This window comes from Aricia agestis, chromosome 16 (genome assembly GCF_905147365.1).
Source record: "Aricia agestis chromosome 16, ilAriAges1.1, whole genome shotgun sequence".
In the NCBI taxonomy this organism is placed as follows: domain Eukaryota; kingdom Metazoa; phylum Arthropoda; class Insecta; order Lepidoptera; family Lycaenidae; genus Aricia; species Aricia agestis.
In genome coordinates, this window is record NC_056421.1 from 1,139,315 (window position 1) to 1,148,103 (window position 8,789).

Here is an 8,789-nt window from a genome sequence, read left to right on the forward strand (position 1 = left end):
TTGCCGCAGCGATATTGCTATACGGCGTTTGTAATATGTATGTAATCTAAGAATATTACGCTTAGACTATCATCGGGCTACTAATGTACTCGTAAGTTGTAGTGAATCAAGTTACGTACTAAAACAAAGAACAAAACTAAACGTAACTAAAAACTTTGAGGAAAACGATCTGTCTTAAAAACCTGCTTCCTCTTACGAACATGTGTATAATTAAGTATATTTTAATTATTACTAGCAGAGAAAAGTACTTCGTCACCATTTAAAAAAACAGAAGACATAATATAAGTGAAGCATTCATTCGAGTGAATCATCAGATATTATTTTTTTCTATACTTAATAAATAAATTCTAGATAATTTTAGGGGGTAATCTCTGAATCTATTGAATCGATATTTAAATTAATTATTTCACCAATCAAAATCTACCTAGCTAGGCCCAATAAATAGGGGAAAGGACATAGTATATTTTTATCCTGGGAGAAAACCGCTTAACAACTATACTGAAAATTTTACCGTGACGTTCAAAATTGGATGAAAAGTATGCCTGAAATAGGAATACTATTTCACGCAAGGGTCCCAATTGCCAAGGGCAGCCGCTACCAGTCGTTACAGTGCCGTAAATAGGGCGGTGCCACCGGTGCCCGGGCAAAGGGCGTAGACTCTGGGGGGCGCAAGAATGGCCATAACAGGCAACTCTTATTTTTTTGAATTGCTCCCGATAAAGTACTTCCCGCTGCGCCCCAGAAATGTTTCCCAATGTAGTAAAAAAAAATCCACAGCCGAACATACAACCTTCTCCTTTTTGGAAGTCGGTTAAAATACAAAGGTGCAGTTATATAAGCTCGCACAGGGCGCAAGAAAGGCTATTTACGGCACTGGTTAATTACGGTAGATAACAAAATTATTATGTTAATATTAACCCCCCTCTATAAAAGAAAGCTTTAAAAAAATCAAATCTTCAAAGTCACCTTAATTACACCTAGAACAAAACCAGTTTACTTTTTTACCCAATTTTTTGCACACCTATTTACATCTTGCGGACCGAACAGGTTATTATGACTATATTTACTATATTATTACTTTGGGTAAAATCTTATTATATGTAAAATGTTTAATAAAATTCTTATTACAGTGTTAGTACATTGTAATAATAAGAAAATGAGTAATAAACTTTTATAACAATACGAAAATAGCAACGAAATAATCTTGTAAGAACATTGTTTTTAATGCTGATGCTGTCTTACTCTTTAGGGTGTTTCTCATTATCTCGACGCAGACTCTAGAGATTTGTATTTGAAATACTCAGCAGCAACTAAAAATATATTAAAAACTGTACTGTGTGATGAGTTCAATATTTACATATATCCTACCCCATAATCCCATAATATTATAAAGGCGAAAGTTTGTATATGGATGTCTGGATGTATGGATGTTTGTTACTCTTTCACGCAAAAACTACTAAATGTATTTTAATGAAAATTTACAATAATATAGCTTATACATCAGAATAACACAGCTACAATTTTAACCGACTTTAAAAAAGGAGGAGGTGTTGTGTCAGTTTTTAGGGTTTCGTACCCAAAGGGTAAAAACGTACAACAAATCACGTTTTTGGCCTTTTTACTCGGTAACAATAATGGCAACAGGTGGGCACTTCAAATTATCACAAAGGCCTTAAATATAATGTGTACTTTAATAATTAATAATAATATTTAAATAAAATAAAATTTTAAGGGGGGCTCCTATACAAAAAATACAATTTTTGCTCTATTTTTGCTCTATAACGGTACGGAATCCTTCGTGCGCGAGTCCGACTCGCACTTGGCCGTATTTATATAATATAACCAGATATCGCCCGCAACTCCTTTGAGCCAAAACTCGTATATCGCGCGGGAACCGTACTTTATTCGGCAACAAAAACTATCGCAATTTTCCGTCTCTTGATGTATCTCCTTACCAAACTTCAACAAATTCGCTTCAGCCGTTATAGCGTGAAGAAGTTACAGACAGACAGACACGCTATAGTAACGATGAGGATTTTGTACGTGGGAGAGCCATGCTTCGGCACGAATGGGCCGGCTCGACCGGAGAAATACCACGTCCTCACAGAAAACTGGCATGAAACAGCGCTTGCGCTGTGTTTCGCCGAGTGAGTGAGTTTACCGGAGGCCCAATCCCCTACCCTATTCCCTTCCATACCCTCCCCTATTCCCTTCCCTTCCCTACCCTCTCATATTTCCCTATTCCCTATTAAAAGGCCGGAAACGCACCTGCAGCTCTTCTGATGCTGCGAGTGTCTATGGGCGACGGAAGTTGCTTTCCATCAGGTGACCCGTTTGCTCGTTTGCCCCCTTATATCATAAAAAAAGAGGTGATTTTTTTTCTGTCTAGAGTGGCTTTTGATGAATCAATACAAGCGATTACGATCATAATTTTGTGTTTTATATTTATGGTCATATTCTTCACTTACGAATAATAAAAACTAAGGAAACGTAACTCCCATACTCCCATAAATATGGCAATAGCAAGGAAACACTAACACTCAAATTTACAAAATAGAGCCGTTGATATTAATTGTCACTTCAATATTTACACAAAATTGTGTACCGAATACATGCATTAAGTAGGTATGCATGTACATGTTGCTATAACAGCGTATGGTATGGCCCCAGAACTCTGCACAAATCCTTACGAAGTCTCATCTGCGCAGAGCCTTAGGGCCGGGACACAAAAACACGATACGATGTCGTACGACGTCACGTGTTTTTGTGTCCCGGCCCTTAGGTATGTGAAGGTCAAAGCAATTAGTTCACAAGTCGTTTGATCTCTCAGTAAATAGAAGATAAGGTGGTAAACAATTTTGTGGTTTACCTAATTCACAATTTTCCTGAAGTTTTTTTTTAAATGAAAAAACAAAACATGGCAAACGAGCAAACGGGTCACCTGATGGAAAGCAACTTCCGTCGCCCATGGACACACGCAACATCAGAAGAGCTGCAGGTGCGTTGCCGGCCTTTTAAGAGGGAATTGGATTACAGGGGAGGTAAGGAAGGGAATGGAGAAGGGAAGGGTAGGGAATTGGGCCTCCGGTAAACTCACAAGCGCTGTTTCACGCCGGTTTTCTGTGAGCCCGTAGTATTTCTCCGGCCCGTGCTGAAGCGTGGCTCTACCACGTAGTTTACAGCTGCAATGAAGCAATACGACAATATTGTCTCTACTCTCTGTCACCATTTGCATTGCGATTATAGCGCACAAAAATAATAGATATCTTTGCAAAACGTGAAGGAACATAAAAGAGTATTTTCCTCAGGGATGAAGACTTCATAATATAGCCTCCGTAACCTTGTGGCTAAACCTCTCGGCCGCACTCAAGAGGGCGCAGGTTTCATCACAGATGATGGCGTTTTTCAACAAGGCTTTTACGGAAAACATCCAAGAAACTTACGCATGGCTGACCAGTGTATTCCTACATAGGATTTAACAAAACTATTTATTACCACCAGAGGTGATGTTAAACCTGTCTCCAGGACAGTTATAGGGAATTGGGTTAAGTCTCTGCTGTCTGAAGCTGGAATTCAGGCCACCCCTGGCTCTGTAAGGTCGGCTGTGGCTTCCCTTAATTTTGTGGAACAATTCCCTATAGATCAAATTCTTAAAACTGGTAATTGGAGATGTGCTCACACTTTTAAAAATTATTACCAAAAGGAAATAATTGATTGTAATAATGCAAATCAGTCAGTTTCATTATCTAATTATTTTGATCCTGTAAATTAAATTGATTAATATAATATAATTGTTATATTGTATTATTTACTTGTGTAATAGTAATAAAATTAATATTTCGTGATATTTCTGGGGTTTCTCTATAATCCTAAATTATTCATTTCTATCCTAATTCCTAACACATTATAGCGTCTGTAGCTTACAGCATACAGCACCAGGGTGATAACAAATAAATCACTCAAGATGGATTCCGGATATTGATGAAAAGATAATAGGTAAGTTTTATTTTCTGGTAAAACTCTCTATTATCTATTGTGTGTCTCAGTATAATATTATGTGTGCAAGCTTTCGCCAATGTTTGAGTGATATCGGTACACACTAATTACCTATGAGTGCACGCGCACACTACAATAAATAGAGAAGAGAAAGATGCTCACCCAAAAATTGGTGGGGCGCGTCTTCATGGATTGCACGGACTGTAATTTTGTTACACAGCGTAGGTCGTTTTTTTGTCATTACTCATTTTTCTGGACATTAGCTGATTATTTGTGAAAGCTGATATTTTGTGAAAATGCAAAGGAAACCGTACAAACATTTCATTATAACCTGTTCTAATTTTGAAGAGTTTTTAACTGCAACTTCCGTAATTTCAACACTTAACGGAAGTACCAACAGGGAGATATAAAATAGAAGCGGAAACGAAATCAGAAAGGAATAAAGTTTAAAAAAGTTGTTCAGTTGTTGTGATCTAATCGGACACTTGTTAAAGTTTATCGCTCGAAGTATCGAACAAGCTAAAGTTAACCGAAACAGAGAATCTTTTGATATTTTTATCCGACTGCTAAGGGAGGATATTGTCCATTGTTAGATTTGTTGTAGGTATAGACCACGAAGCTAAAACAAATTATTAGCTTCAAGGTATAAACCTAGTAACAATACAAAATAACGATAAAATAAATAGGAATGTCCATTATTTTTTAATTTTGCTCTTTACAAAAACATTTCGAGGAATAAGGTCAGTGATCGTTTTTTTGTATATACTTAAACGAAAAAAATACCCATTAGTCACTTATATTTTTGAACAAATATGTTTAACCTTTGTTTGACCTTCAATGGCGTTAAATTAGCAATAAATTCGACCAACATTACGTTTCGAACTTTTCGCTTCTCGTATCAACTTTCACATAATGAGAACTTGCATTTGACGAACCAGCCATTATAAATAAGATTGAAAGGTTTAAAACATACTGCAGAGGTCAATTAGCCGCCGATGATGACGTCAGAGCGAAACTTTAAAAATTTATTGAGAAAAAACTAGCCAATGATTTTCAAAATTATTTAATTTAAATTCTTAAAGTACCCTATTTTAACGAAAAAAATATATAAAAAAAAATCAAAACCAAAAAAATCACATGTACTTTACATGTGATTTTTTTGGACAATGCCCATTAATGGCTAATAGGTGCATGGGAGCTGTTTAGGAGTTAAATGTCTTACTGCCGCACTCAGAGTGGAACATTTATTACTAAAATGTAATTAATTTAATTTAAAATGTTGACATAAGCCACATAAATTATCTGTCAAACTCTTAATTAAATTGAAGGTCAAACTCATAATTAAATGTCTCTGAGTAGGTACGGCGGTTAGAATTTTGGGAATGACACAATATTGTTTGATTGAAATTTTAAGTTACGAAAAGAGTTTGGACAAACTCTACATTACAAAATTATTATTGTTGTAAAGAAGTCAATGAAATAAATTATTGCTTCCATTTTGTGTACACTAATTTATTTGCAAACTAGGACATATTTAAACTTTCTCTTGAATCACTTGTCTCACCTGCCCGGACTCTGGGCGCTTAATCTGGATGTTTTGTTTAATTTCGCTGTTGAAGTTCAATCTAATCAAAAATTTGATAGGGGACATTAGTGACATGTCATTTGCGAAGCCTCTGTTATATGCCTCTGTTTAGCGTCAAAAGTCGAACCCTGCAGGGTTGCATCGCGCTAAAGAAATTTTTTGAGTATGACTGAGATAAGATAATAACTGAAAACAAATAAAGTGATGGAAACATGATATTACATGGTCGCTGTTAAGCTGTCTATAAACCACAAAAAATGTTTTTGTTGAGTATTGAATGCAGTCTCGATACGTAATTTTTTGTGGGATGATACACAAATATGCTTAACAACGTCCACGGACCCGCCTGAATACGAGGCTGGGTAAACGGGGTGTAAGGTCGACCTTCAACTAGGTGAGACGACGATCTCCGTTTAGTTGCGGGCCAATGTTGGATGCGAGTAGCGGGACATCGGCCATCTTGGCGTTCATTGAGAGAGGTCTATGTCAGCGTTGCCAGATTTTTTATGTGCCCAGTCGGGACATTGGAACTTTTTGAGTGAAAAATTCCAATGTCACGACATGGCACATAAAAAAATCCCGATGAAGAATCCCGCTTTTGAGTGAAAAAGCGGGATTCTGCAGTCAAAAGCGGGGCAAAGTAAAACAAAGTATACCTAAAGTCAAAAGTTTTTTCAATTTTTATCTTTTTAATTGCGTTAAAATAAAGTTTACGTGACAATAGATAGCAAAAGTAGCCAAAGAAAATCCACCCCTCTACCTCCCACACTCTTATCTTCATTACGCACCTTTCTATCTCAGCACGCTGCACGTACGTTCGGGCTGTCCCCGAAAAGCGGGACTGACCCTGTCCCGCGCGGGACATTTAATTTTGATGAAAAAATCGGGACGTCCCGCCAAAATCGGGAAGTCTGGCAACGCTGGTCTATGTCCAGCAGTGGACAAATATATAGAGGTTGTGCGGGTGAACACCGTAATCCTTAAAACCATCAAATGAGCCCGTCAAAATGAACAACTTTTTCTATGAGAAAAATGCTGGGAACGTCGTATCATAGAAAAAGTTGTTCATTTTGACGGGCTCATTTGATGGTTTTAAGGATTACGGTGTTCACCCTAACAACCTGTATAGGCTGATTTGATTGATTGAATACATTCAATCAAAAAAAATTTTTAAAAAAACAATAACCATATTGAGGACGATCAATCATAATTTTTAAGAGGAAATTTTTTTCTAAGCTAATAATTTAAACAATTGAAATATTAAAAAAACGATTATAAACAATAAAATATTGTTATTAAGAAAAAAAATTGTAACTAAAAATCATAATATTTTCAAGAGAATAAAGGTAAGAAAAAATTTTTTTTAAAAGCATCGAAATAGTCCATTGGTTTATAAATTTTTTATTAGCAAATGGCGGAGAAAAAAATTTTTTTAGTTAATACATGTCCTTCATTGATATGAAAACAATTACGTGATAATAAATGAAACAAAATTTTTTTTGACAATATTCTTGGATTTCTAGTTTTTTTTTCAAGTTAATAAAATATGATAAACAAAGTATTATTTTTTTTAACTTTTATGGCGTGATCTTGTTAAGTATGTTTATATCAAGGGCTCCACGAAGTGAAACATTTTTACGAAAATTATTTAAGATTTTATTTAAAGTATAATGAGGACGGAAGTTCGAAAACATTTCGTTAGTTAACATTTGTCTAATTTGTAGAAAAATTAACTTGAAGTTAAATTTCCAACGGGAGCAAATTCTTTGAAGTGTTCGGTATACACCATAAGTTTTTGAAATTTTTAAATTAATATTTAATACCTTTAAAAAAATAATCAGTGTGACGTGCTCGGTTTTGAAGCCGCGCGCGCTAACTAAAAATGCCGCGCGGAGGCTTACTTTCAGCGTTAATTTATAATTATAAATAATAGAGATAGAATTCCGGGAGTTAGAGTTTTCTTATGGAAATTTCCTCCTTTTTAAGAATATTTTTTTTAAACTTATTAAATGTTAATAGTTTCGGAGTTTTTAACAAAAACGTAATACCTTTTTTTGGCAACCTAATTTTCTTATAACTTTTGCAATTTTTTGTGTGCTAATACACGCTTCCGATACATTTTTCTAGACGTCTTCTCGAATCTAATGAGCTATCGCACGTATTTTTATGACCCTTATCTCTATATTTCGCCATTCTCAACTTATCGCTTAGACGACTGCGTAGCATCCCGAAATCGTTCAAAAATACCTGAAAAACAAAAACAACGAAACTATAAGTACCAGTAACCAGCGAAAGCGATTTCGTTTGTGCTATATAAAGACATTTATTATTGTACATAACACACGCTACACGTTATATTATATAATAATACTGAAAAGTATTAAAAACCGTTACACTCACTGAGTAAAAAGGTGTCGTTTGTTAAGGCAGAGCCAGCGGCTACTGATACAGCGATAATAATATATGCTATACTTTCTGTCACACTCAGAGAGTAGAGACATAATATTTTAATCATGAATTAATTTCTATTTAATGAAGAGTTTGACAGATAATAAACATACATTAAACTTTTTAATCGGGACTTAACGCGACTTATTTAAGTAGTAATGCTACTACGAGTACATACTTTTTCTCGATGTTTCGGCCGTGTTGCAACGGCCGTGGTCACGAGGGGACTGCAGGAGCGCTGCAAGTCTGAAATACACTGAAAGTCAGTAGGTTCACTGCGACACACAACACTGTGAACCTACTGACTTTCAGTGTATTGGAACACAAATATTGGACAACTCGAGGGTAGTCGTAGAACAGACCTCCCGGTGCAGACGAAGACGTCGCGCTCCTGCAGTCCCCTCGTGACCACGGCCGTTGCAACACGGCCGAAACGTCGAGAAAAAGTATGTACTCGTAGTAGCATTACTACTTAAATAAGTCGCGTTAAGTCCCGATTAAAAAGTTTAATTATAATGCAACGCGAAAGTTTAAAATGTTATAATAAACATACAGTATAGTAGAGGAGGGGAGGGTGCTATTTTTGTAGTCACTCGAGCGTTATGGAGGCCTAGGGTTTTGTACATTGGGTAAAGCTGATAAAAAATTAACAAGAGCGTTTTTTATTTTAGCGGTGGATTCAGAAACTGCAGCCATTTTAAAGTTTCGAAATAGAAAATATATTCAGAAAATTGCTTATCTAGGTAAATTATAAAAATAT